The sequence below is a fragment of the Sus scrofa genome, chromosome 9 (assembly GCF_054392235.1).
Source record: "Sus scrofa isolate SSC_HxYL_T2T_F1_AM1 chromosome 9, Sscrofa_HxYL_maternal_Yorkshire_Landrace_v2.0, whole genome shotgun sequence".
In the NCBI taxonomy this organism is placed as follows: domain Eukaryota; kingdom Metazoa; phylum Chordata; class Mammalia; order Artiodactyla; family Suidae; genus Sus; species Sus scrofa.
Genome location: NC_139391.1, coordinates 32,665,151 through 32,681,771, shown reverse-complemented (window position 1 = coordinate 32,681,771; position 16,621 = coordinate 32,665,151). Strand labels below are relative to the sequence as shown.

Here is a 16,621-nt window from a genome sequence, read left to right as displayed (position 1 = left end):
AAACTTAATGGCTTTATTTGACACTCATTTATCATCTCAGAGTTCTGCTTAGGGTATTATGATGCTCAACTCAACATGTCATCCAGGCTGAGCTCTCCTCTGGGTTGAGGGACCTCTTCCAAATGCACTGGTTGTTGGCACAACTCATTTACCTGTGGTTGTAGGACCGAGGTTCCAGTGTCCCATCTAGTTATGAGCTGGGACCTCCCTCAGCTCACAGAGGCTGCCTGCTATTCTTTGTCATGTGGCTCCCATGAGCAGTTTATAGAATGGATATTTGCTTTCTTCCACGCCAACCACAACACAGCTCTCAAACTTCCTTATATATCATGCATTCTAAAATATAAGAAATCCTTATAGAATAGGCAAATGACATGACCAGAAATTCACAGAAGATAAATGGTCAAAAACATGAAATTATATCATGAATTATAATGAAAATTAACTTAATATGGGACCTGCCAGGTCAGTGTTTATAAAAGTAACACTTCCCAGTGTTTGTACAGAAGCTGGGAAATGGCCTTACCCATGTGTTTGTTCTAGCATAAAGTAATATAAACTTGAAGGTACCCTACTTCTCTAGAGTTGAAGAGTAGTCAGAAGGAAAAAGTTTATCTCAGTTTTACATATACACAATTATGAATATTCAAGAATAGTGAACATTTAGTATTTACTCATAGATCTGATTTAGTCCTTCAGAAAGTCCCGTGAGTTAGATATTATTCTCACTTTCCTGATGAAGAAAATTTGAGTTCAAAATATACCTTCCATATCTATATCGGTTATGTGTAGGTGACTTGGAATTTGAACACAGGTCTTTTTTTGGGGGGGGGAGTTCTTTTTTGTCTTCCAGTTATGTTGTTATTGTCTTACAGTGCTGTATAGATTTAAGGTATACAGCATAATAATTTTACTTACATACATCATAAAATTAGATTGTTTTTGAAGTATAATTTACCTACAACACTATGTTAGTTTCTGTTACACAACATAAATACACATGAAAAGATTATTACAATAAGACTGGTGAACATTCATAATCTAATATCAACACAAAATTAACAAAATAGAAAAAAGTTTATCCTTGTCATGAAAAGTCTGAGGTTTAACTCTCTCAACTTTTATTTATTTATTTGTCTTTTTTATTTTTAAGGCTGCATCCGCGGCACGTGGAGGTTCCCAGGCTAGGGTTCTAGGGGTTGGATCGCGGCTGTAGAGCTGCTGGCCTGTGCCATATCAATGGCAGATCAACGCCAGATCTGAGCTGCATCTGGGACCTACATCATAGCTCATGGCAACGCTGGATCCTTAACCCATCGAGCAAGGCCAGGGATCAAACCTGCATCCTCATGGATACTACACAAATTTATTGCCGCTGAGCCACTACGGGTATGCCTTTAACAACTTTTATATATAACATACAGCAGTGCTAATTATCTTTACTGTGTTGTACATTACATCTTAACTACTTATTTATCTTATAAGTGGGAGTTTTCTCTTTTGACTACCTTCATCCAATTCCCCTCCCTCCAACCCCTTCTGATAACCACAAATTTGATCTCTTTTTCTATGAGTTTGTTTTTGAAGTATAATTTTTGTCTGTGTTTGAAGTATAATTTTTGTTTTTGAAGTCTACGTGACCTACAACATTATTTCAGTTCCTTTTACACAATATGGTGATAATCATTCTACACCATGACAGACTAGTTATGATCAGTAATCATACAAAAATATTACAAGATTATTGATTATATTCCCACATTGTAAATTTCACAACTGTGACTCATTTATTTCACCACTGAAAGTTTGTACCTTTTAATCTCTCTCACATATTTCTTTCCTCCCCCCAACTCCCTCTCCTGTGGCAACTACCTGTTTGTTTTCTATATCTATGACTATGGTTTTATTTTGCTGTGTTTGTTCATTTGTTTTGCCATTTAGTTTCCATATATAAGCAATGGCTAGGACTTCCAGTACTATATTGACTAAAAGTGGTGAGGGTGAATATCCTTGCATTGTATTGTTCTTAATCTTAGAGGAAATGCTTTTGGTTAGCTGTGGGCTTGTGATATATGATCTTGATTATGCTGAGGTACAGTCCCTATTCCCTTTATACCTATTTTGTTGAAAGTTTTTTTATATCATAAATGAATGTCAAATTCTTTTAGCTTTTAAAAGTCTTGAAATGTTTATTTTTTCCGTTATAAATTAATGCATGTTCCTTTTTAAAAATGGTAATTACAGGCATGGAGACAAAAGACAACAAGTTTACTGTAACCAAAACACAAACTTTGTAAATATTTCCTTTCATTTTCCTCTTCCTTGTTTTATTTTTAAAAATAGATCCTATTTTTTAGAGCATTTCTATGTTCACAAAAAATCTGAGCAAAGGGCACAGAGATTTCCCATAGATTCCTGGCCACACCCCATTATGAGCATCCCCCATCAGAGGGGTATATTTGCTACAGCTGATGAAACTACTTTGACACATGCTCATCACTCAAAATCCATAGTTTAATGAATGGTAATTTAATCAAAGGCTTTTTCAGTATCTATTGAGATGATCACATGATTTTTATTCTTTATTAATATATGGGTATGGAACCATCTTTGCATCCCTAGGGTAAATCTAACTTGATCATGATGTATGACTTTTTAATGCATTGTTGAATTTAATTTGCAAAATATTTTTTGAGGATTTTTGCATCCATGTTCATCTGTGATATTAGCATGTAATTTTCTTTTTTTGTGATTTATTTTATTTTATTTTATTTTATTTTTTTGTACCAGGGTGATGCTAGCTTGGTAAAATAAATGAGTAAATGTTTATTTTGAAATTTTTGGAATAGGTTTCAGAAGGATAGGTGTTAACGCTTCTCTAAATGTTTAGTAGAATTCACCTGTGAAGCTATCTGGATCTGGAAATTTTTTTGTCAGGAGTTTTTAAAAATTAGTTTCAATTTCACTATTGGGAATTGATTTGTTCATGTTTTTAATTTTTCCTGGTTAAGTCTTATGAGTTTGTACATTTATAAAAATTTATCCATTTCTTCTAGGCTGTCCATTTTGTCAGCATACAATTGTTCATAGTAATCTCTTATGATTATTTTTTTTCTGTGGTATGTGTTGTTATTTATCTCTTTTAATTTTTGGTTCTATCATTGGGGATCTGTCATTTTTTTCTTGTTGAATCTAGCAAAAGTTTTATTGATTTTTTATTTTCAAAGAAAGATGTTAGTTTCATTGATCTTTTCCATTGTTTTTCAGTCTCTATTTCATTTATTTCTGCTTTGTTCTTTATGATTTCTTTCCTTCTACTAACTTTGGGTTTTGTCCTTATTTTCCTGGTTGCTTTAGGTGTAAGATTATATTGTTCATTTGAGATTTTTCTTGTTTTCTGAACAGACTTGTATCTCTAGAAACTACCTTCTTAGAACGACTTTTGCACTGTCCCATTACTTTTTTATATATAATGATTTTTGTTTTTTTTCCATTAGATCTGGTTTACAGTGTCCTGTCAATTTTCTACTATACAACATGGTGACCCAGTTACACATACATTTATACATTCTTTTTTCTCACATTATTATGCTCCATCCTAAGTGACCAGACATAGTTCCCAGTGCTACACAGCAGGATATAATTGCTAATAATCCATTCCAAAGGCAATAGTCTGCATCTATTAACCCCAAGTACCCCATCCATCCCACTCCCTCCCCCTCCCCTTTGGCAACCACAAATCTATTCTCCAAGTCCATGAGTTTCTTTTCTGTGGAAAGGTTCGAAGCACTGTGCTTTGTTTTGTTTTGTTTTGTTTTTTTATCTCCAGATATTTTTAGATTTTCTCTTGATTTCTTCAGCGACCTATTTGTTTTTTAGTAGCATATTGTTTAGATTCTGTGTTTTTGTCTTTTGAAGTTTTTTTTTTTCTTTTCTTTTTATGTCTGCACTTGTGGCATGTGGGAGTTCGTTGGCTAGGGGTAAAATCAGAGCAGCATCTGAGGCCTATGCCACAGCAACAGCAACACTGGATTTGAACCACATCTGTGACTTATGCCACAGCTTGGGGCAACACTGATCCTTCACCCATTGAGAAAGGCCAGGGATTGAACCCATATCCTCACAGAGACTACATCAGGTCCTTAACCCTTTGAGCCACAATGGGAACTCCTGAAGATTTTTAATTTTTGTTGATTTCTTGTCTCATATTTTTGTATTTGGAATAGATACTTGATATGATTTCAATATTCTTAAATTTACTGAGATTTGTTTTGTTGACCAGTGTGTAATTTCTCCTGGAGGATGTTCCATGTACATCTAAAAAGAGACTGTGTATGTTGGTTTTTAATGAAATATTCTATGTGTAATTCTATTAAATTCATCTGATCTAATATGTTGTTCAGGTCAATCCTTCTTTATCTATTTTCCATTTAAATGATCTGTCCATTGATGTAACTGGGGTGTTAAAGTCTCCTACTATTATTGTTTTACTGTCAATTTCTCCCTTTATGTCTATTAATATTTGCTTTATGTGTTTAGGTGCTGCTATAATAGGTACATATATATTTATAATTGTATTTTCTCCTTGGATTGGTCTCTTGATCATTACGTGCCCTTTTTTGTCTCTGGTTATAGTCTTTGTTTTAAAACCTATTTTGTCTGATATAAATATTGCTACTCTGGCTTGCTTTTCTTTTCCATTTGCATGGAATAGCTTTTTCCATTCCCTCACTTTCAATCTGTGTTTATCTCCAGATCAGAAGTGAGTCTCTTGCAGGTAGAATTTATATGGGTCTTGTTTTTCATCCATTCAGTCAGTCCATATCTTATGATTGGAATATTTAGTCCATTTACATTTAAAATAATTTTATAGGCATGTTCTTATTGCCATGTTATTAATTTTGGGGGGGTTGTTTTGGTAGTTCTTTTTTGTTTTCTTCTTCTTTTGCTCTTTTCCCTTGGGATTTGATGACTGTCTTTAGTGTTGAGTTTGAATTTCCTTCTCTTTTGTGTGTATATATATCTGATAGAATGAGTTCCCCATAATGGCTGTGCCCAGTGTTTAATGTCTCCAGGGTGAGCTCCAGTTTTTTCCTGCCTCTCCTGGAGATTCTTCAAGATCAGCAGGTGCCTGACCCAGGCTCCTTTCAAATTATTGCTTCTTCCCTGGATCCCAAAGCTTGTGAGATTTTGTGTACATTCTTTAAGAGTGGATTCTCTATTTCCCACAGACTTCTGGCTCTCCCTAAATTAATCCCTGATGGCTTTCAAGTCCAGATGTTATGGGGGCTTGTCTTCTTAGTGCAGGAGCCCTGGACTAGGGAGCCCAATGTGGGACATACACCCCTCACTCCTTGGGGAAAGCTTCTGCATTTATAATTATCTTCCAGTTTGTTGCCCACCTGGGGGTATAGGTCTTGACTATTATGCATCTCCACTTGCCCTACCCACCCCATTGTGATTAAATCTTTGTGTGTGAAAGATCTTTTCTGTTAGTCTTCTGGTATTTCTCATCAATAGTTGCTCTTAAAACTTTGTAATTTTGATCTGTCTGTGGAGGAGGTGAGCTCAGGGTCTTTCTACTCCACCACATTGGCTACACCCACTGAAAACAGGTCTTCTGAACCCCTTGTGCCATGATGAAACAGCTGAGTGTAGTGTCACATGAAGGCTTACATATCTCTAGCCCTGCACCCAATGTGTTTCTTGTCCCCATTGTACTATTGTGCAGTGAGTGTTCTTATAAGTAAGGACAAGTCAATGCTTATGGTAGTCTGAAATATGTTTTCAGTGACATTATAAAGAAAGGCTTCTAAAGCCATTTGTTGATGTAATAAAAGATAAAAGGTAGGTAGGAAAAAACAAAAACAGAATTTATTTTCTGTTGAAAGCAGCCCTAAACCAGGCTTGCCATCAGGCTCATAGTGGTTACTTATAATCCAAGAAATGATGTAAGAGTTTCATAGGACCTGTGCTTTCAATTGAAATAAACAAGCATAACTAAAAATGCTGAGAAACAGAAATGAGAAAAAATGATAATACTGAAGCCTATAAAAGGCTATTTTCATTTAATGATTTCTAGTATTATGCATTTAACATAGTCATGCCTTTTGTTTTCTATAAAAGCAGAGTTTAAAAAGTCAGATACTTGTTAACGTGGCATTTAAGAATTTAATGAATTAAACATCTGGGAATAAGACTAAGTATTTCATTTTCCACTAATGCCCGAAGCATTTTGTATTTCAGCAAGGCTAGTCTTCTGAAACTGAAACAAATGCAATAAGGAGAACTTCGATTTCTTGTAAGTTATACATATTTCTTAGAAACACATTTGAAAATACATTTAATTTACATCTTAATAATACTATAATTTCACACTTGGGGTGTTTTTTATAAAAATACCTTTTTTTAGGGGGGGAAACTCTATTAATATCTCAAGTAAGACACCTAAAAAGTGCCAGATATGCAAGAAGTAAACAGACTTAGTATCATAAATCAAAAATGTTATATTAGCAAAATAGCTAATAATCTGATAATTAAGTCTATAATCTAAACAGCGGTGCTTGAATTTAACTATTAATTCTAAATGAGTATGAATATAAACAGATATACATTCCTATATAGAGCATATGCTGCATATGTGAACCACCGTTTTGTCTCAGGTCAAATATTCCCAATTCAGACAGTCTCCTGCTAGATGTCTGTGTCCCCTCGGTGTTTATAAGTATTCTGGGCACTAAAGGCAGATGCCTGAAAGAGCAGCCAGATGATACCTCATGGCTTAGGTTGCACATTGATCCTCTTAGCTTCTCAGCTGGAGATGCACTGGCCTGACAGAGCCAATATTGAGTAGAAAATGGAAGCAGTTTGGGCAGAAAAATGATTTTATGTCTGTCCTAAACAAAAGGTGTGAGGAAGAATAAGTCAGCTGTATTTATTGTGTGCGTGTGTTTTCAAAACTCCTTCACTATTTTTCCATTTGTCTTGGCAAGTAGAATCATTCCCCTTGGAACTTGGACTAAGATCAGAGAGAGCCTTCTCCTGGAAGAGAGTATTAGGAGACTTGTTCCTCAGTGTTCCCTCTCTCCCCTAGGAAACAGGAATCCAGAATGTTAACTGGATTCCTTCCCACTACAAAATTAACAAACAAAACCAACTTATTGAGAGGAAAAGCGAATCCACAGCTCAGAAGGATTTGCAGTAGCCCTGATTATTCCCTGGAAGGTATCCCTGCATTAGGGATCTTGCAGGGCATGCACATCTGTTCCTTCACCTAAGCAAGTGGGAAGAATGGGTTGCTGGGGCCCGAGTTCCATCCGAATTCATGGATTTTAGAACCATAAGGCTCCAGATGGTGAGACCTAGGATAAGGTCATGAGAGTGGATGACATATGGAAGCCAGTATCCTGAGAACTAGGATATTGTTGAAATCCTCTAGGTGGTGGCAGGCCAGGCTTTCTACTGGTTACTATTTGGGTGAAAAGGATGGTAGTCAGGTCATCATGATAAAATGAATGTGAGTGGTTAAATAGCATCCAAATGGGTTGGGTCTGGTAATTCAATTCAGTGAGTTAGACCTTTCTGTGGGGACTTTCTTGACAATGTGAACTCAGGAAAAGCAGAGGCAAACACATGAAGCTTACCCCGAAACTGTGAAGATAGTGATTCATGTATCCCTCATACTTTGTCTATGGTGGGAAATGGAGGAATTTGTACATCTGTGCCAGAGAGATAGGATTATATGTAAGGAAGTTTCTGGTGGGTCGAGAGGAACTGACTGTAAATTGTGTGGGCAGTTTTGGGGGATTTTATTCTCCTGAACTGGGTGTTTGAGCTCCAGGATTGTTCAGATAATTTTTTTTTTTTTTTGGTCTTTTGTCTTTTCAGGGACGTACCCATGGCATATGGAGGTTCCCAGGCTGGGATCTAATTGGAGCTACAGCTGCCGGCCTACACCACAGCCATAGCAACACCAGATCTGAGCCACAACTGTGACCTACACCATAGCTCATGGTAATGCCGGATCCTTAACCCACTGAGTGAGTCCAGGGATTGAACCTGCAACCTCACAGTTCTTAGTTGGATTCGTTTCCGCTGCACCACGATGGGAACTTCTGTTCTGGTAAATTTCTGTTCTGATCCCAGACGGGATCAGAGGATGTTTGTGATAAATTTGCTTAAATGCCTTGGAATGTTATGAGAGTCTATGACTTAGGCCTGTGTTCTAGATGCTAGATGATATGAGGTGGTTTGGTACTTAAAAGTAGATTCTTAGGTTCAGAGGTTGGTTGCCTCACCCTCAATTCTTGGGCTCACTAACAAAGTTCTTCAGTAGCATAAGTTTCTCTTTCACAAATATGATTTTGCACCTTTGTCTATGGAATGGACCAATTTTGGCGATTTGAATTGGGCAACCAAGTTTGAGTTTCCATTGTCTTTGGAATCTCTTTACATGAATAACTGCTGAATATGTTGGCACTCTCCCAGGGATGGGAATACTCTCTGCTTATATTTGCTCACAGGGTTTTGAGAGCCTCACTGGAATAGAATTTCTAAGATTTGTTCTCCTTTACTTTTTTATATAAAAAAGGCTTGTCATGTGGAATGTATTACTAGTAAAAAGAGTACATTAGCTTGGGTAATTGCAGGACTTACAAGGCCTCAGAGATCATGATCAATAAAGGCAGAGAATATAGCACGGCAGGAGAAGGAGAGTGCAGACAAGCCTCTGGAGTCCAAGAAACTTCCCAGTGTAGCTTCTCATCCCTGTCCCAGTGTAGCACAGTGATGTGTTTTGTCTCCAGATTGGATTGCCAAAAGTTGTGTGATGATAGATCTTTGTTTGGGGAGAGGAATTCAAGTTTCCATCTTCATCTTTTATGTCTCTCTTGGTTAGGTAGCCAAGCCAGGCTATCCTACTGGTTACACTGGGTATAAGCCATCAATTTAAAAAACTGGTCCAGGCTGACGCCAGGAGAGTTCAAACTTTAAACAGCACATCATCAATCATTAGCTTACTGCCTTTATTTTGGTGAAGAGTCAGTGCCAGAATTCCAGGCATTCCCAGAGATAAGCATAGGGTTGTCCTGGTCCAGCCGTAACATAATTATCCTATATAAGTTACACTCTGACTTCTGGTCATGTCTTTTAAATTATATATTGCATTTTATTCTTTTACCTGAAACTTGTGCTATTTATAGACCAGAAAACAAAAAGGACATTTTCCAAAATAATAACTGTTTCCCAATGAATATTTTTAAAAAATATTTTCATTTACCAAGTTTCCATCACTATCATGTACAAACTTAACAATAATTTTACCTTGTTCAACCACTGAAAATTTCTGAGGGAGAAGGAGTTGCTTTTTAAAGAAATGGGATATAATTTACAAATCATAAAAGTCATCTTTAAAAATATACAGTTCAGTGATTTTTAGTATATTCACAAGACTGTACAATTCCCACTGCATAATTGAAGAAAATTTTCGTCATTCCCTAAAGAAATCCTGTACCCATTAATAGGCACTCTCCATTTGTCTTCTCCTCAAGCACCTGCAGAACCACAAATCTACTTTCTCTATGGAATTGCCTATTAATGAACATTTCATATGAATGTGAGAGTATGTGACTTTTTATAACTGGTTTATTTCATTAGCATAGTATTTTCAAGTTTTATCTATGTTGTAGCATGTATCAGTACCTAATTTCTTTGTAAAAACCAGCTTTATTTATAATATAATTCACATATTACCCAAACTCACATATTTATGGAGAATAATTCAATGGCATTTAGTATGTTCAGGGTTGTACAACCATAACTGCTATCAATTTTAGAGTATTTTTATCTTATCTTTGAGTGTATCCTATTTAGAGTTTCTTGATATTCTTTTTTTTTTTTTGTCTTTTTGTCATTTCTTGGGCCGCTCCCGCAGCATATGGAGGTTCCCAGGCTAGGGGTCTAACCAGAGCTACAGCCGCTGGCCTACCCAAGAGCCACAGCAACGCGGGATCCGAGCTGCGCCTGCAACCTACACCACAACTCAGGGCAATGCCGGATCATTAACCCACTGAGCAAGGGCAGGGATAGAACCCGCAATCTCATGGTTCCTAGTCGGATTCGTTAACCACTGCGCCACGACGGGAACTCCTTGATATTCTTGAATATACAGATTAATGATACTCATTAAATTTGGAAAGTTTTTGGACACTATTTCTTCAGATTTTTAAATGCTTTTTTTCTCTCTCCTCTTTCTTGGATTCATACTATGCAGTATGTTGGTACTGTTGATAGTATCCCACAGGACTCTGAGTCTCTCTCTTCATTATTTTTCTCTCTATCCTCAAACTAGGTAACCTCAATTGACCTATATTCAAGTTTTCTAGTTCTTTCTTCTTCCTGCTCAGATCTGCCGTTGGGTCCCCGAAGTGCATTTTTCACTCCAGTTTATTGCGTTCTTCACTCCAGTTTATTGCATTCTTCAGCTACAGAATTTACATTTGGTTCTTTTAAATACTTTCTATTTCTCTATTGATAATCTGTATGTGACAAGACATCGTTCTTATATTTTCCTGTAAGTCTTGAGATATAGTTTCTTTGTTTAAGCAGTGAATTTAAAGAATTTTTTTTATTAAGTCCAATATTGGGGCTTCCTCAGGGACAGTTTCTGTTGACTGATTGTTTTTATTTGTTGTTGTTATTGTTTTTGTCCTGTGTACTGGCCATAATTTTTTGTTTCTTTTCATGTCTATTAATTTTTTTTGTTAAAAATTGGATATTTAAAATAATATAATGTGGTAACTCTGGAGTTCAGATTCTTCTCTACTCTCAATGCTTATGGTTTTTGATATTTTATTGTTTTGTTTTGTGAGTTTTCAGAGCTAGTTTTACAAAAATCCTTATTCATTTTCATGTGTGGCCACTCAAGGGTCTACTTAGCTTAGTGGTTGATTGATGATTGGATACAGATTTCCTTAGGTGCCTGGAACCAACAAGGCTCCCAGTCTCTACTGATTGCCTCTGTATGTTTGTTGGGATCATGCCTTCAACACTCAGCCAGGCATTTGACAACACTGCCTTAGCCTTCACTTTCTCCTAGGGCAGAAACTCCAAGGTAATCCAGAAGCAAGAGTTTAGGATTTTTTAGGTTTTTCCTGAGCATGCACATAGCCCTGGCATTCACATAGCTCTGCACATGCAAATGGCTTTTTAGATTCTCAGGAATCCAGAAGAATCCCAGGATGATTCCCATGCTTCATATGAAAGGTTATGCAGCTTTTTAAAGCCCCCATGGACATCTTATTTGTCAAGTTTTCCTTTTAAGTTTTTGGTTAATCTATTGTTTTTCTTAATTCTTATTCATTGCTTTAGATAGTTGCAATGTTAAATAATTGCTTCTAATTGTTTTCAACCAACACTCCTATTTCTACTTCCATCTGGAAGAACATTTTTATTGGTCCATCTTGGGTCAGTATGATCCCCAGCCTTATATCTATCTGTTGAATCTTCTGTTCATTTCTCAAAGGCTATACTATCTGTACAGAATCCTTTCACTCTTTCCCTTCCTCCTGAAATAACACCTCTGCTCAGCATCACACATGGAGCAATGATTTTTTTCCTCAGTAAATTTCTCTCCTTTAAAGACAAATTTACATTATCCTAAGACTTGACAATTTTCACCCAGGGCTCTTATAAGGTATTTTGACAAATGTTGGTTTATTCACCCAATTTTTTGTTGCCATAGAGTACTTATTTCTTGTTGCCATAGAGTACTTATTTCTTGGGTAGTTTTGAATACATAGTTTGGACTCCAAAATGTTGAGTTTTTTCAGAATGTCACATGGGTAGCAGTGGCTCAAAATATAGTTTGTTACGCTAAGAGCTCCCCATAGATATTTTCAACAGACAATGGGCTATTAGTAGTAGGTATATAAGCTCTCAACTGACATTGGTTTGTTTGCCCAGCATTCTTTACCTTGATTATTGCCTTCATCCACAAAAACATGGTCTACAAGATTTAGGGAAACATGATTCAATGACAAATTGGGCATGCAGCCGAGCCATCACATCTGGACATTTTCTCTATAAGTCTTTGCGTGTTAATATTTACACAGTGATCTGTGGGTCTGTTATTGAATCAGCTCTTTTTTTGGCATTTGAAGGGCAGTAGTTCCAACTTATCACCTCTGAAAGAGTCCTCTGTAATAAACTAATTGAGAGCAATACTTGTGAAAGCTAAATATAGTGGGAGTAGAACAGGAATAGAAATGGAAAAAGAATGTGATATAATTTTGACACTCATGAAAGTAAAGGAAGGAAGATTAGATAAGAAGAGTCTCAGACTGTGCTCAGACTTTTCAGGTCTGAGAAGGACTTGGCTAGTTTTTCAGGGAGCTCCAAAGTGAAGATTCTCCATTAGACGTGTCAGGAAGACTGTGGCTTCAAGTAAACATGAAGGGATCTTGAAAACAGTGACAGTGGAGGCTATTGATTCCTTGGCTTTTCTCCTTGCAGCAGGCTTTCTCTCTTTTTCTTTTTGTCTCTCCTCAACTGCTGGTCTTCTCTCTACTATTCAAAGAATATTACATAAACGAAATCATATAGAGCATTCTTTTAAGGTTTTGAAGTTGACTTTTAAATTTTATTTATTTGTTTATTTATGTATGTATTTATTTATTTACTTTTTAGGACCACACCTGTGGCATATGGACGTTCCTAGGCTAGGGGTTGAATTGGAACTGCAGCTGCTGGCCTACCCCACAGCCACAGAAATACCAGATAAGAGATGTGCCTGTGAACTACACCAAAGCCCACAGCAACGCTGGATACTTAAGCCACTGAACAGGGACAGAGATTGAACCCGCATCCTCATGGATACTAGCCGGATATCTAACCTGCAGAGCCACAAAGGGAACTCCTGAAGTTGACTTTTGAAAACCAGTGTAATTTTTTTGTGTTTCATCCAAATTGTTGTGTGTACCTTCTTACTGTTTCTTGCTGAGTTGCTTTCCACGGTTGGACCTACCACCATTTCTTTTTTCTTTTCTTTCTTTTTTTTTTTTTTTTGGTCTTATTGCCTTTTCTAGGACCGCTCCCATGGCATATGGAGGTTCCCAGGCTAGGGGTCTAATCGGAGCTCTAGTCGCCGGCCTACTCCAGAGCCACAGCAACGGGGATCTGAGCCGCATCTGTGACCCACACCACAGCTCACGGCAATGCCGGATCCTTAACCCACTGAGCAAGGCCAGGGATTGAACCCACAACCCCACGGTTTCTAGTCAGATTCATTAACCATTGCGCCACGATGGGAACTCCCTACCATCATTTCTTTTACCAACCTAAAATTGATTTTGTATATTGATCTTGTGTCATATAACTTTAATAAACCTGCTTACTAGTTCTAACTTTTTAATATATTTGATTATACTTCCTATATAGATGACCACAGTGTTTATGAGTAAAGCTAATTTTATTCTTTTCCAATTTGGAGTTTTTATTTATTCTTTTTATTTTATCTATTGACAAGAGCCTCTATTGATGTTGAGTATAGGTGAAGAGTGAAGCAAAACAGCATACTTTCTATAAAAGGAAGCTGAGTTTTCTAATACAGAATGGTATGGACCACAGCGCTCTCTGATGAAGTGTTATTACTTGATTTTGCCACTTCAGAATGACCTTTTTTTTTTTTTTTTTTTTTTTTTTTTTTTTTTTTTTTTTTAATCATTGAAACTAGGAAGGTCACTTAATTTTCAGCATCTCCCACCAGCATATCTGATCTACAGAGAACCACTGCTCTAGGACTTTAAAGATTGTTGGTATGTTCCTTTCCGAAGTCTTGATGGAGAGGGTCTGCCTTCTGCATTCTTTAAAAAGATATAATTGACTAGGTAATGATCCTCTAATACTTAGTTTATAAATCCACTTAGGATTTCTATCTTATGAAGTCCTTAATTGACAGAAATTATTTGTTTACAGTATAGAAGCCAGGACCTAGCTAGGGCCAACTTTGAATTCAAATTTCTATTTGTTTAGAAGCAAGAAGGCAACTATTGTCTACTTCAGCTTTATAGTTAAACCTACAATCTGGTAATTATATTCATATCATTAAATAAAGCCTAAGGTAAAAACCAGAACTTGCTTCGTCCAGCAGCTTCATGTTTTCAAGTCCAATCTCATACATGTTCCCCATATTTTGCCAACTTCAGGTAGCAATATTCTGCAACAGTTTGGCACATAAATTTCCCTTTTGTAATCTCAGCCCAGTTCTTCCTCTACTGCCATCCTGTGGTAGATGTAGAGATGTGCTTCCCAGGTCACTTGATGGGGTTTACTGCCCCACTGTGGGGAGGGCAAGACACAGAAAGCTTCTAACTGTCAATTCCTTCAGGATCTGCCTGAGTACTCACCTTCCTCACCCTAGGTCACGCCCTTGTTGGGGAAACTCACATCCAGTGACTGAATAAGGCAGGGTAAAATGGCTGGGCATTGCAGCATATGTCAGGACAACTCTGGTGAGCAGTACTCACTCTTGAGCTTCCCTCCTGTTCGTTAGAAGATTTGTTGGGCTTGCATCCTAAATTCAGTTTCAGACTCAGCTTCTGGAAAACCCAACCTGCCACAACTGGTACCAGAAATGGTATGGGCTGAAAAACAGGTGATAATTTTGGATTTTAGAGCTAGATTACTCATTGCCCCTCTGGTAATGAGGACCCCATCACTATTGGTGGGAGGAGCACATGCAAACTTTCACTGGTGGTGTATTGTGATGGTCTACCATGGATAGCACTAGTGGGTGCAATGTGTCAGGTGTCTGAGACATGGAGAAACTAGGAGATATAAGAATAAATGAATTGGATGTTTATTGCTAAACATCTTCATGCTTCAGAAAGATACTGAGCAGACAACTGAAATTAGGTGTGAAAGCCAGAGGACTTATTTAATGGTATATAAATAAAAGTCTATTTCCTGCATCAGAAAGGAAGAAAAAGATGAACAAACCCAGGATCCAATTTTCTGAGTGACAGAATGTGAAAGATGGTTAAAATGCCCAATGAAAGTAAATCTGTCTTATCGAGTTGAGGGCTCTGGCTGAGAGAACCTGGACGCCAATACCTGAGATGGGTAGATGCCCCCTAAATTTTGGTATCACAGAGTTTTCTGAATCTGCAAAAATGGCCTATATCTTCCTATCAAGAGCTAGTTGGTTTTATGTGTTGAAAAACAATCCATAAAAATTTCTGCTGCAAAGCAACATGCCCCCCTCAGAACCTACTTCCCACCTTTTGTCTTGTCCATTAGGTCTATCATGATTAAATTATAGAATAAGCCAGTTTGAGGTGTTGGATTGGATAAGGGAGGAGCAGGACTACATCCCAAAGGTGTCGGAGAAGTATCCAGTAGGAGTTGGATGAGTAAGCCTGAGACTAGATAGTGAGGGTTCTTGACTTTGGGGCTGACATCTGTAACTGACTATGAAAGAATTTATGACTATGAAATTTTATTTAGTAGTACTCTCTGTGGTAAAAGATTTAAGACTGGCAAGGACACCAGGAAATGAGGCAAACTTACCATTAGGATGGGTCAATAAGCATGACAAACACAATGGCTCAAGCTGAGTGAAGTTGAAATGCTATAATTATTATGTAGACATAGAGGGAGGGATTGAAAGGTTCAGGGAAGTAGGCATGATGTAATTGATATACCACATGTAACTGGAATAACCAAAGGATGACTACGTTTTGTGGAAACTTATGGGAAATTTGCAAGAAGCCTGGTCAGTTGGTCATGTGTCTGAAAATAAAAAGATTGGAAATTAGAGACAAGAACTTCTAGGGTAGTCGTTTGGATGAATACGTTAAAGCGGGCACAAAATGTGAAGATTTTTATATCATATGGTAATATTCACCAGGAAGCGTTTACCGTGGAAGAGCTACTAAACAACCAAAATTACAAAATGATTCAGTCAGTTGACATCAGCCAGCCTTTGCATCCCTGTGTTGGCCTGATGGTCATTATTTAGAGCTATGTATGAGCCAATAATGTGGACTTTCATTTACCAAGGCTGATCTACCCACTGCTGCCCCTGCAAGTCCAGCCTGCCAGCAACAGAGACCAATGCTGAATGCCTGCTCTGGCAATATTTGTGGTAGGCTGGGGCTATGATGGCCCCTTGATATATCATGGTTCCTGCTTTCTGGTATTCATGCTCTTGTGTATTCCCCTCACCTTTAGTGTGGTTGGGCTTAATGACTCACTTCTAACAAATAGAAAATGGCAAAAATCACAGGTAACAAAAAAAAAATCTACATAATTAATATCACTATGACTGTTTGCTGTGAATATCCATGTCTTTCATCTGACTTTAAATCTTTTTTTAATTGCGGTATATTTGATTTGCAATGTTGTGTTAATTTCTGTTGTACTGCAAAGTGATTTAGACACACACACAAATATACTCTTTTTAAGTATTCTTTTTCACTATGGTTCATCACAAGACATTGACTATAGTTCTCTGTGCTGTACAGTAGGATCTTGTTTACCCCTCTGAGTATAAAAGCTTATATCTGGGAACCCCAACCTCCCACTCCATCCTTCCTCCAGCACCCTCCCCCTTGGCAACCCCAAA

General features: G+C 37.3%; 1 long non-coding RNA gene and 1 other non-coding gene across 2 annotated transcripts in view; one reads left to right on the top strand and one right to left on the bottom strand.

Annotated features, from left to right (window-relative positions):
- Window positions 1–152: 152 nt before the first annotated feature.
- Window positions 153–16,621, bottom strand: part of LOC110255424 (uncharacterized) — a 169,897-nt gene continuing 153,428 nt past the window's right edge. Inside the window, exon 3 of the long non-coding RNA XR_014815131.1 lies at window positions 153–336. This is a non-coding gene — a long non-coding RNA (uncharacterized LOC110255424). The remainder of the gene's footprint in view (window positions 337–16,621) is intronic.
- On the top strand, window positions 13,790–13,885 carry MIR9833 (microRNA mir-9833). Its single transcript, NR_128520.1, has one exon. It is a non-coding gene; the product is annotated as a microRNA mir-9833 (primary transcript).